The sequence below is a fragment of the Pleurodeles waltl genome, chromosome 2_2, assembly GCF_031143425.1.
Source record: "Pleurodeles waltl isolate 20211129_DDA chromosome 2_2, aPleWal1.hap1.20221129, whole genome shotgun sequence".
NCBI lineage: Eukaryota > Metazoa > Chordata > Amphibia > Caudata > Salamandridae > Pleurodeles > Pleurodeles waltl.
The window spans coordinates 161856155-161876780 of record NC_090439.1 but is presented as its reverse complement, the minus strand read 5'-3'; positions in this window follow the sequence as shown (position 1 = coordinate 161876780).

Genomic DNA, 20626 nt, shown 5'->3' with positions numbered 1-20626 from the left:
GCGCCAGATGTCTGGGGCCCCCTTTTAACCATTGTTTTTAATGTTGCCGTGTGTGCCGAGGCCCCTGTAACTTGGGGTGAATCAATCATTGTGCCAATTCATAAAAAGGGAAGTAGATCTGATGCTAAGAATTACCGCCCGATCTCTCTCCTTGACTCTTCAGTCAAGGTTATGAGTAGAGTGATGTTAGTAAGATTAGAGGAATGGGCTGAGCAGGATAGCATACTGGCTGATAGCCAGTATGGTTTTAGGAAGGGACGAGGTACGCTCGACCAGTGCATCAATCTTGATCTACTGATCGGGAAGTATACTGAAGCGAAACCCGGTTCCCTGTATCTTTGTTTTGCTGACCTGAGCAGCGCATTCGATATGGTAGATCATTCCATTTTATGGCCAACTCTGTTAAATTTAGGAGACCCAGAAGGCATAATCTTTTTCCTCGCTAGGTTATACGATAAATTGAAAACCAACGTACGTTTTGGAACCAGAGGAGAATGTACTCCAAAAATCTGTGTTACACGAGGAATTAGACAGGGTTGTGTTTTGGCACCTCTCTTATTTATTTTATGTATTAATGGAATTGATGATATTTTAAAAAAGGTTAATGCTGATGCTCCTCAGATCAACGGTGTTCCGGTGCCGGTGTTACTATATGCCGACGACGCTGTTTTACTCTCTCGAACACCTGTCGGATTACAACGACTAATGGATAGTTTTTCCTCCTTTATTAAAGTTAGAAAACTAGTAATTAATAAGGGAAAAACGCATACCATGACCTGCGGAGCTAAAGCCAAAACGTTAAATGCCTTCTTTATAGACGGCGAAAAGGTGCAACAGGTGGATACATTTTGTTACCTAGGTATTACCTTCTCTAACGACAGGAAATGGAACAATGAATTTAATAACATCCGGAATAAAATGGCAAAAAATGCTTATGGTATTTATAGATTTGCTGCAAAAGTTGGGGATCGTCGAACCAGGGATATGCTCAAGATTTACCAAGCTAGATGTGTGACTATTGCTCTGTATGGGGCAGGAGTATGGGGTTATAGCTGTACCTACAACTTACAGTTGGAGGAAAATATGTTTTTAAAAAAGCTCCTGTTTTTGCCCATCTCTGCCTCAACTGAATTAAGCCATCGCGAATTAGCCATTAATTATTTAACTGATCTGATATCACTTAAACCATTGATGGTCTGGCGGTCTTTTTGGCTTGGCGATGAGAAACTACTTAACAGAACTATTGTTGAGGATTGCCTACGTTTGGATAGATATCGAGATATTCCCTGGGTTAAATATGTTGTTGTCTGTTTTTCCGACATTTTTCATCTGAATATTTTAAATAATCCTAGTGCAGCAACCACGATCTCCAAATCAGAAATGAAAAGTATATTTCTAACTTATGCAGAAAGGAAACGAGCAACTATAGCCGGATCATTGTCCTCCGTCATTTTTTATAATAGATACAATCTAATGGAGGGTTTTCCATCTTACCTAACTATGGTGACTAGGAATTCACATAAATTCGTGCTAACCAGACTAAGATTTGGGATGGCACATTGTTTAGTAGCCCATCCAAACATTAAGAAACACCCGATTGGGCCATGTAGGTGCGATAATGTATCTACACAGAGCACTGTGCACCTTCTGCTGTTCTGTAAACTGTATACATGTTTTCGTATAGTATTTTTGAAACCTCTGTTTGTTAAATACGGAACACGTACAGTTAAACATGCCATGGCTTTAATTTTTAATCTGCAATCGGCAGATATTTGTTTTTATACTGCCACCTTTTTAAATCAGTGCATCAATTCCAGGAAAAGTATGAGTTTTTTATGTATTTTATTATTCTTTTTATATATTTATGAATGACCATATGTATTACTCAATGAGCCATTAACTATAATTAATAACTGTAAGTTTTAATTGCAATGTCTTTGTAAATATGTACTGTTGTCTTTTTTTTTTTTTTTCTCTTCTTTGTTCATGCTTTTATGGTCATTTATATGTGCCGAATAAAGCTTTATGAATTGAATTGTGTTGGGCATTGCCACCAAGCCCAATCAAAGGGCCTCACCTCTGGTTTTCATCTACAATTACATATGTCCAAGTGGATGGGATGTCCAGGCCATGTAGTGCAACCATGGTACCACCACATTGGAATCGATTGTGTGTGTGGAAGTATCATGTCCCCTCCAGTGAACGCATACTAAAGCATCTTACTCACTACCCAATGCATGGGGGATACACACTGAACTGTAATTAGGAAACTAAACCGTAGATATCAGGTCAATGAGCCAAAACACAAGTTCTCAAGTCAAACAATGCAAAGCAGAAAGAACCTCACAGAAGCCTAGGATCCTACACAATGCCACAAACACATATGAGTCACAGACGACACAAGATATCAACTGCCATGCTACATGGCATTCCTGGTGCAAGCAACAACAAAATACTTACTCCTGTTTTCTCTTTCAGCTGATCAGGGTTACGGGATCCAGCCATGGATCATGACCACATTCCCCAACCCAAGCACAGCAGCAGAGCGTGCCTATAATGAGGCACATCGGAGGACACACACCATTGTTGAACGTCCCTTTGGCATCCAGAAGTCCAGATTCAGGTGCCTGGACATCACCGGAGGCAGCCTCCTATATTCCCCAGAAATGGTCTACAAGATCATATTGACTTGTGCCATCCTGCACAACATTTGTGTTAGGAGGAGCATCCACCTATATGAATGAACCTGAACAAGAACTGCCTAAAAAGTAGGAGGAAGTGGATGATGCCAGGGAAAATGAGGGGGAACATCCAAACACAGCTGCAGGAATGAGTGTAGACAGCAGATAGTTCAAAACTTTGTTCTAAAATAGTCACTATAAACACATTGTTATGATGTGGAATTAAACACCTCACTTCATCACCGAATCCTGGTCTATGTCATTATTTATGCATCACATGTTCTTTAGGAATCTGAGGATTACCTCAGGGAGCATGTCACAAAGACAAATCTGACTACTTCTGAGGCCACATCACATTTGATGCGTATGATTGTACAGCAAACATCACACACAGTTTGTATGAAAACCATCTTTTCTAGTTCACATATGAAGGGCAAAATGTTGCCATGGTCTACTGTAGCACATGACACACAACTATGATATCTTCAATCATAAGGTAAATAAATGCATCATACAGTAGGCAGTGGATTTGAAATAGCATTGGTAACAGGAATATATGAACAGACCCTTGACATTAGTAAGTGTGACATTAGTTAGCTCTGCAAGGAGCTTGTGTGACAAGAGGTGCATCAATCCTGAAAATGTATAACACGAGTATCCCAGGTATGACAAGCAATGCTCACAAGACATGCCCTGCGCAGTTCATCCCAGGTAATAAGTCCTGCCACAGCTATGTTTTAAGTCTCTGCCCTCCCTTCTCTAGGGGGTGCTGTAAATGGACTATCTGTACCCCGGGAATCATCATCAACACTCACCCAGACTCCCATTCTGACTCTTGTTTGCTTCCGTTTTCTGTATGGCATGCCATAGCAAGACTACATTAGCCTGCATGGACTTCAGGTCCCATAATGCACTGCCTGGTAGTCGGTAAGACCTGTAATCGTCTTTCCATAGCTTCCCATGGGAAATGTCCAGTTGGCCCCTTATTCTGGATTCTCTCCTCCAGGACTTGTGAGAGACTGAAGATGCACACACCTGTGAGCTCTCTCATGCAGCCCAGCCATTTGACTCTGCCCTGGCCTTGCTGCTGCCTGGAACTGCTTAGAAGCTGCCATTCCCTGAAGCTCCTTGTCGTCCATTGGACTACAATTCATTTGTGTACCAGAGCCCTTGTTGGATTGTGTACCAGTTCTGAGTACTCCTGAAACTGCTCTCTGGTTCCACAGTGTTGTTCCTGCTTGTTCCAGGCAGACTCTGCTCCCTGTTTTTCAGCCTTGTTCATGTTTGTTTCTGACAGAGCCTGCTTCCTGTTCGCCAGACCGGTTCCAGTCTTTACGTCAACCAGAGCCTGATCGCTGTTTCTGCATTTGCCTCCTAGTTGATTCCCATGACCTCCATTTCCTCTTGGAGTATTGTGTCTAGTAAGTGTACGAGCAGTCCTCAACTGTATAGAATTGTTTCATTTTGTTTTTGTACTGGCACATGTTTTCCAGGAGGCTAATCCAGCCCCCATCCTTTGTCTGGTTTTGCATGTATTCATTAGTGGCAAACAGTGACAGTGTGCTATGGCTGTATTCCTTGATTTGTTGCTGTGCCTCCAGCCCAACAAACAAGAGCTGGTCTTGTGTATGTAAGGGCAATCCATATTTGTGCCCGGAGGGTCCACACACAGATTCACTTCTGCCGCCACCTTTCAATGGGGCTTGCGTGGTGACTAGCTGTGAGATTAATCTGCACAGAGGCACTGATGTTCCCTGTTGCTGTGGGAAGTTCAGAGCCCTACTGTAGGAAAGTCCTTTTTTTTGCCTGATCACCCCCACTCTTTCTGGATAGGTACTGGTGGTTACTGACTCTTGGCTGTGCCCTGGGTACTGCTTACCAGTCCCAGGGCCAGTGCTCTGTGTAAAATGGATATGCAAATTAGGCTAATTATAATTGGCTAAGTTAACCTACCTATAAGTCCCTAGTATATGGTAGGGCATGTAGGTTTAGGGACCACAGCATAGGTGGTGCACACCTAGGTGCACTGCTGAGGTGCCCAGTGTCATTTTAAAAGCAAGCCTGCCTTGCTGGCTGCTTTTAAATTAAAGTTATATGCAAATTCGACTTTGGAATTAAAGGTACTTCCAAAGTCTTAAACTACCTTATTTTTACATATAAGTCACCCCTAAGGTGTGCCCTATGTGCCCCTAGGGCTGGGTGCCATGTAACTATAAGCAGGGACTTTATAAAAATAGATTTATAAGCCCTGGTGAGGTAAAAACAGCCAAATTTGTTTTTCCCTCATTGAAGTAAATGGCATTCATAGGCTAGAATGGGCAGACTTTATTTTAAATTTTAAAGTCTCCTTAAATGTTACATACCAAGAATTTGGTATCAAATTGATTGTTGTAATAAATCCCACAACTTCCAGTTGTTGGATTTAATATAACTTGTCCAGGTAAAAAGTTTAGACTTTACCTAAAAAGTTGCCAATTTCAGCTCTGCATTGTTTTTGCTGCTGTGCTCTGATTGGCCAGCCTGCAGCAGCTTCTGCCAGGCTGCCTTGATTAGGTGTGAAGTGGCCAGGCTTCACACAAAGGAATGTGCTTGGGGGAGAGAATCTCCCCTCAGCAGATGGTGAGGCAGGAAGGGGGAGGGCTGCCAAACTGGTCTTCAAAGGCAGAGAAGGACATTTGCAGCACCCAGCAACACCCCCACATCCTGCAACCCCAGACAATTAGGTGCCCCCTTGATTAGATTAGGAGAGGGCAGGAGAGGGGTGTGTTTATGATTTTTAGCCACACCAGTGGGTGGGCTCAGCCAGATGTAACCTCCAAAAATCAGATTCATCCATGTTGGATTTTTAGAGACTGTTGCCTTCTGGGATGGATTTTTGCCACACTTCCCAGGAAGTGGTCATCACAGGGGGACGACCCTGTCCCTGATTGGAGAACCAGGGCCCCCCTGCTTTTCACCCAGGAGCAAGGATAAAACTGGCAGACCTGCCCCCACACCTCAGATCCCCACCAAATTTCAAGAAGAAGGAACTACAAGGAGAAGAAGGACTGCCCTGCTGGACCCCTGGCCTGCACCTGGACCCTGCACTCAGAAAGACTGCACCAGCTGCACACTTGGGCTTCACCACAAGAAGGACTTTGCCTAGCTTCAACTGGTTCAAGGAGGGACTCCCTGTTTGCTACAGGTGAAAAATTGCTATCCAGAGTCCCCTGCACCAACTCCTGAAAAAGTGACCAGCTGACCACTGTCCAGTGGCCAAAAAGGAGTTTGCGCCAGGTGCATTCTGGGAGTTGAAGTCCGCACTTCCCAAGGACCATCACAGAACTTCTGGACCCTTGGGGTGAGCTGTGGACCCCAAAAGAACCTTGAAAGAACATCTGGGTGAAGCCCCAGAAGTTTGGAAAAGATTGGAGAATTTTTGAAAAAAAGCTCCATAAAGTGACCGACCCGACGCGGAAATTCTAGCCGGCTTGCCTCAACCGCGACCCGGCCTGACTTCGTGGTTCGTCCCGGTAAAGAAAAACATTCCAAAAAGAGACTAAGTCCGAAGGTAAAAAGTTGACCGGGACCTCCCAGCCATCGAATCCGAGAAGGGCTCCACGGACGTCGGATCAAGATCCAGGTTTACCCCGGTCGAAGGATTTTCATCTCGAAAAAACGACTAAGTCCGAAGGTAAAAATCACCACCGAGGAAACCGAGTTCGCGTATCCGGATAAGGGCTCCAGGAGGTCGGATTCAACTGGCAGGTTCGTCCCGGGGAAGAAAAACATCAAAAAAGAGACTAAGTCAGAAGGTAACTTTTTAACCGAGGCCTCCCGCGACTTGTAGCCGAGCAGGGCTCCATCGCGGTCGGCCTGAAAGTTTGACTTTGCCCCGGTCCTGGTGCAACCAGATGACCCGATTGGCGCTTTTTGTTTCTAAGCGCTAGAAAATAATAATACTTTAAAAATTCATATCTCCGGTTCCCCTGAACCGATTTTAATCGTTTTTGTGTCATTTTAAAGATAAAAATATAAGCTATTTTTATAAATTGGTTTTGGATTTTTAAACTGTTTCCTGTGTTTTATTTAATTACTGTTTTGTGATATTTGAATGCTTTAAACTTTGTCTCCTAAGTTAAGCCTTGACGCTCGTTGCCAAGCTACCAAGGGTTGAGCTGGGATTAATTTACTGAGACCTAACTGTACCTATGTGGAGGTTAGTGGCTTGTTGCTAGGTGTAGGTACCTACCTGCCCTACCAATAACCCATTTTCCAACACCTACCCTGTGTACAAACGTAGGGATGAGCCCTGCGTGTTTGTCCATTACTGATCTGTTGCATATTTGTCCACACTAAGGTTGCTCTGTCTTCACTGTTCTGTATTATCTGCTGTACCATAGCTGCCCCATCCCCTTGTATGCCTTTAGCGGATCTTCGGCTTTAGGACAAACCTGCTTTGAAAGATACTCTGTGAACTCAAGGGTTGCCCCAACAGACTCCTGACTAGACCTGCAAGAAACCGTAACACCATGGAGCCCAGTACTGACACAGGGTACACATGCCCACACACTTGAACTGGACACTTTTGTGCAATGCACCTCTGAAAATATGTGAACACATGCATTCTGGGATGCTGTTCCAACACAGCCACAGGAGGAACATAGGTAATTTACATTAGTCAAACTGACATGTACATGACAATTTTATGATTGGAATTAAGGCTGTGTGTCGCAAACACTGTACCTACCAAACATGTTCAAATGCCTGACTTATGGGTAGTATACACACAAGTGACCATGAAGTGGTAGGCAACAATTAATGACATGTGAGGGGTAACATATCCGACATAGCCCTCATCAGCCATCCTCAATCGTCCCTGTGTATTGTTTGTCGTGGGAAATGTATTGTCCCCAAAGTCAAACAACTACAAACAGCAAAAGAGTCAACACATATTACAAACACATATCATGACTGTTGTACCTCATTGATTGGCATCTGATGTTGATACCCATTTGTAACACATTCATACATGAACATAACGCCTAATGTATTGCATGTTAATACATGGTAACAATGCAGTCCGGAGTTTTGTTGAGCCATGTCCGACTATTATTCAGGGCCAAATGTACCAAGCTATTTATAACTTTCACTAATGGCTAAGTTTACTGAATTTTTGTGTGTACGTCAGGACAAATATTCATGCAAATGCACCGAGCAAAATTTGCCATTCTGCTATCAGATTGCACAATCACAAAACAGGGTTTTCTAGTGGCATTTAGGATTAGGCGTTCAAATCCTACCATTGAGTCACAGGTGCCTATTTCTTTTATTCCTGGGCACAATTGCCAGCACTAAGCTATTGCAGTTACCATCTCTTTCAACTTGGTGCTAACCCATTTTCAAAAGGGGAGGGGTCACCATGGGATCCCTTCCTCTTAGTGAATGCATGGTCAAAAACATTTTCTGAGCATGAAGTTGTGCAACGGACCACTGACTGCTTCCAAAGATCTCTTTAAGTAATGAAATAGGTTGTTAAAATACTTTCTGTTCACCCCTGCTGAAATATTGCTGCATTTCAACAAATATTTACATCTCAATATGAAAGCAGTCACCGACATGGTGGTCTGCTGAGCTCAGCAGGCCAGCATCCCTGTGAGTGCCGACATTCCCAAGGGGTTTGCAAAATGAGACCTACCTCATCACGATTTAAGAGGTAGGTCATTTGCTACCCCATTTTTGATTTGCAAACAGTGTCATTTCAAAGGTTCTATCTCTGATCATCCAACTTGCTAATTGCTAGTTGCTAAGTCTCGCAATGTGTGAATCACAATACCTGATATAGGTACGTATGGCCCTGAGTGACTACACCTGTGCCCAGGCATTCTGTCAATGATGATCAGTTAAGACACTGTCAGCATACCATATTTCGCAGTTTTGGAACAACAAAGAGGCCAATCCATGTTTAGCGCTACATTGTCATTATAACACACACACGATTCCTGCCACAATGTTGTCATAGGGGGCATATACGGCTTAGGGGACACTGCCAATGGGGCATATGTTACTTACATACAACAGTGACACATCTGTTATGGACCAGTGAAAGCACGATAATTCCTGCTTGAAAATCCACCCACATATCCATCACTCAGTTACTCATTGTCCTTTGATGCACAAGCCACAATACCTGAGTCACTTGTGTTGCAGTGCACCAGGGAAGTGCCATTGCAATTGTCACCCAATAACAAATAATGAAATGGAGTACCATCTGAAATAGATTTGCCACAAAAGTGTGTAGTCAGGTTTAGCACCGCATGATTGTTAGGGCCAGTGCATGTGTGCATATGTGTGTCTATCACTCACTGGAGTGACAGTGTCAATGCAAGTTTGCAGTGGTATGTCTGTTGGAGTGTCTACATGCCTGATGTGCAGCTCTATCATATAAAATGTCACACACTGTGATTTGTTGCTCCCACGTTTGTGCAGTGATCAGACATTGAGCATATATCTCCCTTCCATGTTTTACAGGTGGACCGGCCCCCTATAACATCGGGGAAGAGGCTCGATTCAAGGACCCAGACATAACCAGTAAGTGTGAAAATGTCTGTCCTGTGTTGTGATTGCAGCTGTTGTGTGATTGACTTGTGTGTTGGACTCATTGCAAGATATGATGAGCTGGCACATGATCTGCTTTCTGACTTGAGTGGGGGTTGACATAGTGTTCCATGCGAGGGTTAGACATTCACTGGCAGAGAGTCATATCTTGGGAGTCTTGTGCTGCGCAATAGGCAGCAGCAGATGAACAAGGTGATTGGTAGCCACATGTAGGCCCACATTTGAGTTTGAGTTGGAGGTGGTTCAGTGTCAGAATATTGTCAGCAAGTCATACCCTAATTTACACAAGACAGTGAGGCATCAGTTTTCCACCCTAAATTGTGCTTCTCTGTATTGCAATGTACATGTAGGACTGTATGGGTGACTGCCCCCCAGCATCTAGCCCCAAATGTTGTACTCCATTTACTTGGCACTTAAGTGGTATGTTATAGGCGTGCATGCAGGTCAAGGCCAGATGTGTGCTTGCATCAATGTGGGTGATTTAGGAAATGTGTCAGTGAGATCTGATGTTGATGGTTGTCCACAAATAGAAACATGAATGTAGATGTGATTGACCAATTTAACTCACTCCTAGTTGGCAGGCCTCCTTACATGTGTTCCACTCACTAAATCCATGTACAGCTGGACAAGGCTTCGTGGTTGTCCTTGAGATGATGTATTGCATGCCCATCCCCCCTGAGTCACAGGGGTAGGGGAAGACAATATATGTAGCTAGGTGTGATGGTCCACACTGTAGATGACAGACATCAAATTCAAGCATTCATGTGTTCCAAACAACACTGACCCCTTATGATTGGCAAATGCATACAATCCTGCCATTTCCATAAACAAATCTCAGGTCTTGTGTGCCTTGAAGTTGATCCAGATGATAGGGATTAGTCGGCCTGGCACATGTTGAGTACTTGCTGCATTTGCATTGTGACACATTGCACTACATAAATGCACAGATCACTTAATTTGGTACACACCTTGTGCTTTGCTGTGCTGTTAAATACTTGATGGGTAGTCCGCGTTGTCATGTCATTCCTCAGGGACAATCTATCATCTGTACTGTGATTTGGACTGCATGTGCAGTTTGAGGGAGAGTGCTAGGTTATCATCTGCACATGCATCACAAAATGATGACACTAATGTTTGCCTGTCTCTTTTTTACAGCTGCCAACATTAAATCCGCAGAGATTAGAGAGTTCCAGAGGCGGGCAGTGCTCTACAGGCATATCCTGGATGTGGAGTCTGGGTTTCAAATGATGGCAAGACGCTATTGTCGGGAGAGAGCCAATGGAGCATGGCAGCCTTTTAGCCGAGGGGGCCTGGCATTGGCCACAACAGGTGTCGCCACCACCCGACTGCAGGCAGTGGCACAGTGGGCACCAGTATGTCAGCCACACCTACTGCACCCTCAAACCCGGGAGCTACAGCCACAACACCTGCTGCACCGTCAATTCCACCACCCGCACCACCGCACCTGCAGTTGCTACAACATCAGGGACATAGACCACCACAGCAGCTGGTTTGGACATGGCCGCATTCGGGCAGCTACAGAGGGACATGCAGAAGGTCCTCAAGAGAATGGCCAGTCTCCAGCGTGATGTTGCTCGTAATAGCCAGAGGCTCAAATCTATACAGAAAACTCTGAGGAGGGCAAACCTCTAAGTCCTGCATTGCCTCACCCCTAATTCCGTCCCCTCCCTCCTCTTTCCTTATACTGTTTATTAGTGGGTTTAGGGGGTTTGGTGATAGGTTGGAGTAGGCTATTAGTTTAGATAGGATAAGTAGGTTGGGGGTTGGGGAGTTATATTATCACATGTTAGTTTGTGGGTGGGTGGGGGTTGATGTTGGGGGCTTTGTGTATTCTATCATAAAAAAACAATCTAAAAAATATAAAAATATATATATTTGTTTAGTATTAGTTAGTATCTGTTTAGGTTAGTATATGTTGTCCTACATGTGTCCTGTCATATAATGGAGGTGGGGGGTTAATGTTTAGAGTGGTAAGTTTAGCATAAAATAGTTAGGATAGATTAGGTTAGTATAGGTGTGTGACATAGTTTTCTTTTATACATAGTTAATAAAGTTTTAGGTACTCCTTTACGGTATGTGTCATATGCTTGGGGATCTGGGCCTCTGCATGAGTGTACAGTAGCAGATTTGTGTTGGCCTGTGTATTCTATCCTGCATCCACATCCCATTCTTGACATGTTTATTCCCACTTCCAACTGAGCTGTCGCATTGGCAGCTACAACAAAGCTACTTCTCTATGCATCTGCCATCCATAGTACCCACCACTCAAGGTGACTATGGTTCTCATGTATTGGACAGGTAGGTATGCTTTTTAAGCTGTCATCGTTTGGGTCCTGTGTTGGAATATTGGGCACTGTGGGACGTCTGCCTGCAGCCTGATGTTCATGTGAACCCTGATAAACTGAGTGGTGTCAATTTCTTATGAGGTTAAGTATACGAAATTCACTCCTATGGGTTTAAATTGTACTCTGAGGTGACGTTATTATCCAAACACTCTTGCAAAGCCATTCCTGCTGTATATGGTGGTTGTGGCATTTATGTTCAGAGTCAAATGTCACATACACAATGTTTGTCTTGTTAGGGATGTGGCCAGCACTGAGTTTAATCATGTAGATACCTTGGGCCTGACATATACCATTTTTACACAGCATTTGACTCATTTTATTAATGCAACAGCAGCACAAACTTACAAAGTGCAATGATATTTTGTGAGTTAGTGGTGCTTTTACTTCAGAAATGAGCCTCAAGCAGCACAGATGATTTTAAAATCCAGACCCTTGTCCATAGATATCAGCACACATTATTTCTATGCTCTTGTATTGACATTCTGTGACTATTGACATGTTACATGAATCACAAATCTCCAGCACAGTAGATGTGTCACATTGCACAGAGACTAAGTGGTTGTATAGGTGCTGTTTATTTGAAAGTGTTGTAGTGCAATATTTACATAGTCCAGGTTTGTGAGTCCATTAGTGTGAAGCATTCTATTGTGACACAACACAAGTGCAATGTTGAGGGACATGTCATTAGACATGCTGCAATAGAGTGTCATTCAGTGCAGAGGAACATGAATTGCCAATTGGGTAGTGAGAGACAATGGCAGTCCATAGTGGTAAGGTTAACAGTGTGTCGGAGAAGAGTGCATGCCACCAACTGTAGCAAGACTGGCATGTTGTCAAGCACAGGACAAAGGAAAAACAGTGCCCATGTGGCATGGGCTGGTGCTACCGGGTACTCCTACGGGTGAAGGTGATCTGTTCCACGTCTTCATCCTCTGATGTGTGTGTCGTCTTCTCTGCCCTTGATAGTGGTGGTGGTGGGTTAGAGGGGGCAACACACACTTCAGTGTTTGGGGAAATGGACTCTGAATTCCCGGTAGCTGACAACTGTGGAACTATTAAGGGCATAACTGCAGCTAGGAGGAGCTGCTGGTTATTGAGTATGGCAGGTGTTGTGGCAACTTCCTCACTGCAATGGTGAGGTCCCTCACACACTGTTGGAGTCCTTGCAGTAGTGATTGTTGGACTTGCATGGCTGCTGACTGTTCTGCGGATGTCATCATTCACATGTGCATCCCCTCAAGGCTGGCTGCCATATTTTGCATCCCCACCCGCACCTCCTTGGCCAGCTCCCATTGTACTCTCACAACTGTCCTCTCAACAGTGGTCCCAGTGTCATCAGAGTCCTCAGCTGTGTTTGAGCTGGCAGGTTGTACTATTGGGGTGGTGGGTGGGTCCTCTGGGATGGCTGCTACATGTGTGCTCCTCCTTGCGACTTCAGGTGGTGTTTAGAGGGTTCCCAGGACATCTTGGAGGGTTTCCTGGCTGATGGTTGTCAGCTCGTCATCCATGTCATCAGGGTAGTCTAGGACAGGCAAATCCACAGGAGAGCCATCGTCCTCTGCAATGAGATATTGTACAATTAGTGTGTCTGTGTTGTGGCAGTTGTAATGTGATGTCACTGACTTCCTATTGGCGGAACATTGTAATCTGGGTTCCCGTTCATTGTTCCTGTCATTAATATTTGCATTCTCTCAGGCTTATGCCCCACCTGCATGTCACATGTAGTCTGGGCAGTTTGGGGAATTGTCTGCGTCACATCCTCTAGGTGTAGGTTGTGTCCAAAATGTGTCTTGTCACATTCTTGTCCTACTCAACCCTCCCTCTGTTACCATTAGCATGGTGAGGCCTTGAATGCTTGTTGGTGTTCTGATGCCACATGCACCACACATAACAATATGGCCCTGACCCAGTCTATCATTTTTCACATACACCCATACGGTGCTGAGACCTATCACCACGCCATGTATTGCATTGGTGTTAGACTTTTCATCCTTGGCGTGGTCTCCCTTAACTTTTTGCCTCTGTTCCCCAGGTTGTTGATGTGTGCTGGACTCTGATGTTACTGTTTTTGTTACTCTGGGCACTGTACCACTGCAAACCAGTGCTAAAGTGCAAGTGCTCCTGTTTAAAATGTGTACGTAATTGGTTCTCCATGATTGGCATATTTGTTTTACTGTTATGTCCCTAGTAAAGTGCACTAGAGATGCCCAGGGCCTGTAAATCAAATGTTACTAGTGGGCCTGCAGCACTGGTTGTGCCACCCACACAAGTAACCCTGTAATCATGTCTCAGACCTGCCACTGCAGTGTCTGTGTGTGTATTTTTACACTCTAAATTCGACTTGGCAAGTGTACCCACTTGCAAGGCCTAAACCTTCCCTTTTTTTACATGTAAGGCACCCCTAAGGTAGGCCCTAGGTACCCCCAAGGGCAGGGTGCATTGTATGGATAAGATAGGACATATAGTAATGTGGTTTATATGTCCTGACAGTGAAATACTGCCAACTTCGTTTTTCACTGTTGCAAGGCCTGTCTCTCTCATAGGACAATATGGGGGCTACCTTTAAATATGATTAAAGCGTAGATTCCCCTAGAGAGTAGATGGACATGTGGAGTTTGGGGTCCCTGAACTCACAATTTAAAAATACATATTTTAGTAAAGTTGATTTTGAGATGGTGCGTTTGAAAATGCCACTTTTAGAAAGTGAGCATTTTCTTGCTTAAACCATTCTGTGACTCTGCCTTGTTTGTGGATTCCCTGTCTGGGTCAGTTTGACAGTTGGGTTGTTTTTCACCTCACACTAGACAGTGACACCAGGGGAGCTGGGGTGTAACATGCATTTCCTGATTAGCCATCTCTGCTAGGAGGGAGGGGTGGAGTGGTCACTCTCATCTGAAAGGACTGTGCCTGCTTCTGACAATGCAGACTCCAACCCCCTGGTGTGTGTCTGAGGCCTTGCCTGAGCAAGGCAGGATTTCACAAGTAGGTGTGAGTCCCCTTTGAAGAAAGGTGACTTCAAAGACTAAAATGGGTATAAGAAGGGCACCTAAATCTACAGACTTTAGAAAAACTTCTAGAACCAAGAGGAACCTCTGCCTGGAGAAGAGCTGATAGCTGAGGAAGAAGTGCTGCCCTGCCTGTGACTGTGCTTTGTGGAGCTTTCCTGCAGTGCTGCTTCTGCCAGAGTAAGAGGGCAAAGACTGGACTTTGTGTGCCTTCCATTTTGTGAAGAAATCTCCAAGGGCTTGATTTAGAGCTTGCCTTCTGTTGTTTGAAGTCTCAGGGACAGCAAAGACTTCTCTCTGCCAGCATCTGGAGTCTCTGGAGAGACTCCTGCTCTGACAAGTGGTGCCCTATCCAGTCCCTGGGCCCTTGAAAGGAAAGCTGGTGGAAATCCAAGGAAATCGACTTCGAACGACTCCGGACCGACGCCGCTGCTGAATCCGGTAACGGCGCCTTCACCCGACGGCGTGACCTTCGCTGGAACGCGACGCTCTTCGCAGGCTTGATGCCGCTGCAGCCCCGCTGAAGTCCGCGACTCCGTGGAAGTCGCCGCACCACGTCGTGACCGACGCCGCTCGAAGTGCACGGATTCAACTTTTCGCACAGACGCCGCGATCCCCGACTTCGAGCATCAGCTTGTTTTCACTCTTCACCAAAGGTACTATACTTGGGGGTCTACACAACACCGTGTTCGGCGCCGCTGGTGTCGGCTTGTTGGGAACGACTCCGTCACAACGCCGTGTTAACATCTCATCGAAGCATTTTTGTTTCAAGTGCTATTTTTGGAGTTTAATCTTTAAAAATTCATAACTTGACTTGTGTATGTTGGATTTTTGTTGTTTTGGTCTTGTTTTGTTTAGATAAATATTTCCTATTTTTCTAAACTGGTGTTGTGTCATTTTGTGCTGTTTTCATTACGTTACTGTGTGTGTTGGTACAAATACTTTACACCTAGCACTCTGAGGTTAAGCCTACTGCTCTGCCAAGCTACCAAGGGGGTAAGCAGGGGTTAGCTGAGGGTGATTCTCTTTTACCCTGCCTAGAGTGAGGGTCCTTGCTTGAACAGGGGGTAACCTGACTGTCAACCAAAGACCCCATTTCTAACATTGGTGATCAGCGGTTGGGATTTGGACTGGTGTTTGTACTTGACATACAGTAATTAAGTGTATACTACTGTTTTGATCTCAGACCACTACGTGACCTCATACTACTAGTCTTGTGATTTTTGTTTTTTTCTATTTGGACTGTTTTTGCTCTGCATTCATTTTTTTCTCGCTGATTCCTTGATTGACTTTCTTTGGAACTTCATTTGGGAACTTGTTTTTCTGCCTTTGGCACTTTACACTTGTTTTTGAATCTTCATCATGTCCCATGCTGGAGATGCATCAGTTGGAGCTGACTTTGACCTTGAGAAATTGGAGAGTTATACCAAAGCTCAGTTGAAGCAGTTCTGTAAAAGTTTTGACTGTCCCATTAAGAGCTCATCCAGGAAGGAGGAGCTGCAAAAGGCGCTGAGGGCCTGGGTGACAGCCAAGACCACTGTAGGGCACACAGAGGATGAGGGAGATGAGGAGGATGGGGAAGAGTGTTCAGTACACAATGGTATTGTGGGTGGGCCTGTTATGTCCAGGGAGAAGGTCTCCAGGGCAGGTAGCAGTGTCTCATCCAAGGGTCTTACACCTGAGGAGTTACAGGACAGACAGGCAGAAAGGGAGTACCAATTGGAGCAGAGGATGCTAGCCCTTGAGGAGAGGAAGTTAGCAATGGCTCATGAGCTTAGCTTGAGAGAGATGGATCATAGAAGCCAGTCCAGTAGAGATGGTGGCAGCAATCCTACAGTGCAGCCTGAGAGAAGGGTACACATCCCAAAAGACCTTGTGAGGGATTATAAGAGGGAGGATGATATCTACTTGTGGTTCAAGGGTTATGAGTCAGCTCTCCACATGAACCTGGTCCCTGAAGCTCATTGGGGGCCAGCCCTGTGGAAGCATTTTGAGGCAGAGGGGAGGAACACACTGACAGCCTTAGGGGATGCTCAGGATCTCACCTACCCTGTCATGAAGGAGGCCTTACTCACCAGGTATGGTCTCAACCCTGAGCAGTACAAGGAGAAGTTTAGATCCTACAAGAGAAAGGAATCCCAAACATGGTTGGAATGTGTTGATTCTTTTTGCAGGTCACTGGATGGTTGGGTGAAGGGCAGTAAGGTAAACACGTATGAGGGGCTTTACAATTTAATTGCTTGGGAGCACTTGTACAGTTTATGTTTTCCAGAGCTGCGCCAGCACCTCATTGACAGCAAGCTGACTGACCCCAGGAAGCTTGCACAGGAAGCAGACCGCTGGGAGAGCACCAGGGTCCAAAAGAGGTATGGGGGAGACCACGCCAAGGGTGGGCAGGGTCCCTCTCAGAAGAAAGGGGGGGTAAGGGCAAACAGGGGGAGTTCTCTAAAGGGCCCCAAACTGATTCCCAGGGTAAGGATTCCCAACCCCCCAGTGAAAAGAAGCCATGGTTGTCCAAAGGGAAGCCAGTGGCAGGTGGTCCCCCACGTAAGTGCTATGCATGTGACCAGGTGGGTCATGTGAGGGGGGACCCCAAATGCCCCAAAAGTACACCGGCACCCACTGGTGCACCGTCCCAGGGTTTGGCCAGTGTAGCGCTTGGGGAGGAGTTGGTTTCAGGTAGGTGGGAACCAGCAGAAATGACCCTTGTCTCACTAGGGGACAGTGAGATGATCCAGAGAAACCTAGTGCCTGATAACACTAAGAAGTACAGGCAATGGGTGACCATCAATGGACAAAGGGTGGAGGCTCTGAGAGACACAGGAGCCAGTGTGACTACAGTGAGGAGTCACCTTGTGTCTGAAGAGCAGATTGATCCCCGAGTACTTCACCAAGTAGTTGCGGTAGACAACTCTGAGCGCCTCTGCAGAGTGGCGCAGGTTCCCTTTGAATGGGGGGGGTCTCAGGTTCCTGGAAAGTACCTGTGAGTCCAACCATGCATGTTGATTGTTTTCTAGGTAACGACCTGGAGGATTCCCCTTGGAAGGAGGTGGAACACAGGTCTCACTTGGAGATGTTGGGTCTGCCTGGGTGGGTATTCGTATCCACCCGGTCTATGGGAGCCAATCAGGGTAGTCAAGAGCCCCTGGAGCCTGAAACAGTGGCCCAGGGGACCGCCAAGAAGAGGAAGGGCAGGGGGCGCGGGAAACCGGCCCGAGGTTCCCACGGTCCGGGAGGATGCAGAGCCTGAGGGTGACGCCCCGGAACCTACAGGGGAGCAGGTGGCTGAACTGGGGGAGGTCCCTGAGCTGTCACAGTGGCAGCAGGAAGGGGGACCCACCAGGGAAGCATTCTGCACAGCGCAGAAGGAGTGCCCTACTCTTGAGGGGCTGCGGCAGCAGGCTGCAGCCCAGGCGGCTGGCGAGGCGCCAGGTACTCACCTGATATATTGGGAGGATGGCCTCCTGTGTAGTGAGCCTAAGGTTCCTGAGCCTGGGTCAGCTCGTATGCTGGTGGTACCCCAGTGCTTCAGGGCCTTCCTACTGGGTTTGGCTCATGATGTGCCTTTGGCAGGACATCTAGGGCAGGACAAGACCTATAAGAGGCTTGTCTCCCACTTTTACTGGCCCTTGATGCACAAGCAGTCAGCTGCTTATTGTAGGTCTTGTCAGACTTGTCAGGCAAGTGGCAAGAGTGGGGGGAAATGCAAAGCTCCCCTCCAACCTTTACCTGTAGTCAGTACTCCCTTTGAAAGGGTAGGAATTGACATTGTGGGGCCTATGGAACCCAAGACAGCCATGGGCAACAGGTTCATCCTGGTCTTGGTGAACCATGCCACACGGTACCCAGAAGCCATTCCTCTAAGGACGGTCACTGCCCCCGTGGTGGGACGTCCCTTGATGGGAGTTTTTACCCGCATGGGGTTCCCCAAGGAAGTGGTATCTGATAGAGGTACAAACTTCATATCCACCTATATGAAGTCTCTGTGGAAGGTGTGTGGGGTAACCTACAAGTTCACCACCCCTTACCACCCCCAAAGTAATGGTCTGGTTGAGAGATTCAACCACACCTTGAAAGGCATGATTCAGGGCCTGTCAGAGCCCTTGAGGCGTAAGTGGGACGTCTTCTTGCCTTGCCTTCTGTTTGCTTACAGGGAGGTACCTCAAAAGGGACTTGGCTTTAGCCCCTTTGAGCTCATCTATAGCCACCCTGTGAGAGGACCACTCAGTCTGGTGAAGGAGGCTTTGGAGAAAGCTCCTAGTAAACCACCCCAGGATGTGTTTAGCTACATGCTGGCACTAAGAAACCAGACTGCCCGCTTCAGGTGTCTCGCTCAGGAGAACCTGGAAGCAAGCCAGGAGGATATGAAACGGTGGTACGACCAGAATGCCACTCTGGTTGAGTTTCAGCCTGGACAAAAAGTGTGGGTCATGGCACCAGTGGAGCCTAGGGCTCTCCAAGATAAGTGGACTGGGCCTTTTGAGGTGGTGGAAAGAAAGAGCGAGGTCACCTATCTGGTAGACTTGCAATCCCCCAGGAACCCCTTGAGGGTTCTACATGTCAACCGCCTCAAACCACACTTTGAGCGAACTGAGCTATCCATGCTCCTAGCAACAGATGACGGGTGGAGGAAGAGAGTGAGCCTCTTCCTGACCTCCTGTCTGCAGGAAAGAAAGATGGCTCTGTGGAGGGAGTGATCCTCTCCCCCTCCCTGACTGAGGAACAGCAGAGGGACTGTCGCCACGTGTTGGGACAGTTCGCCTCGCTGTTTTCCCTGATCCCAGGAGTCACACACCTGTGCACACATAATGTGGACACTGGGGACAGTACACCTGTTAAACATAAGGTTTACAGGGTGACTGACAGGGTCAGGGCTTGCGTTAAGGAGGAAGTCTCCAAAATGTTAACCCTAGGGGTTATTGAGCACTCCAGCAGTCCTTGGGCCAGCCCAGTGGTATTGGTCCCAAAGGCTGCTGCTCCTGGTGCCACTCCGGAACTTAGGTTCTGTGTGTACTACCGGGGTCTCAATGCGGTCAGCAAGACTGACGCACACCCCATCCCCCAAACTGATGAGCTCATTGATCGGTTAGGAGCTGCCAAGTACCTCAGTACGTTTGATTTAACATCTGGGTACTGGCAGATTGCCTTAACTGAGGGGGCCAAGGAGAGGTCAGCATTCTCTACCCCAGATGGGCACTTCCACTTCAATGTGATGCCCTTTGGGATGAAGAATGCCCCTGCCACCTTTCAGAGGTTGGTCAACCAGGTGTTGGCAGGACTGGATGAGTTCAGTGCTGCCTACCTGGATGACATTGCTGTGTTTAGTTCCACATGGGAGGAACACCTGCAACACCTCTGGAGAGTGTTAGAGGCCCTGCAGAAGGCAGGCCTCACTATTAAGGCGAGCAAGTGCCAAATAGGGCAGGGTTCTGTGGTGTACTTAGGACACCAGGTGGGGAGTGGCCAGATGGCACCCCTACAGCCTAAGATTGACACAATTCTGGCTTGGGAGCCTCCCAAGACCCAGACTGAAGTGAGAGCCTTTTTAGGTCTCACAGGATATTACAGGAGGTTTGTTAAGGGATATGGTACCATTGTTACCCCCTTAACTGAGTTGACTTCTAAGAAGCAACCCAAGAAAGTGATCTGGACAGAGGCTTGCCAGAACGCTTTTGATGCCCTGAAGGCTGCCATGTGCACAGCACCTGTGCTGAAGGCACCTGACTACTCCAAGGAGTTTGTTGTGCAAACAGACGTCTCAGAGCATGGTATTGGAGCAGTACTCTCACAGCTTAATGAAGAGGGCCTTGATCAACCCGTAGCCTTCATTAGCAGGAGGTTACTACCCAGGGAACGTAGGTGGAGTGCCATGGAACGCGAAGAGTTTGCTGTGGTTTGGGCACTGAAGAAGCTAAGACCCTACTTGTTCGGGACTCACTTCCGAGTTCAGACTGACCACAGGCCCCTCAGATGGTTA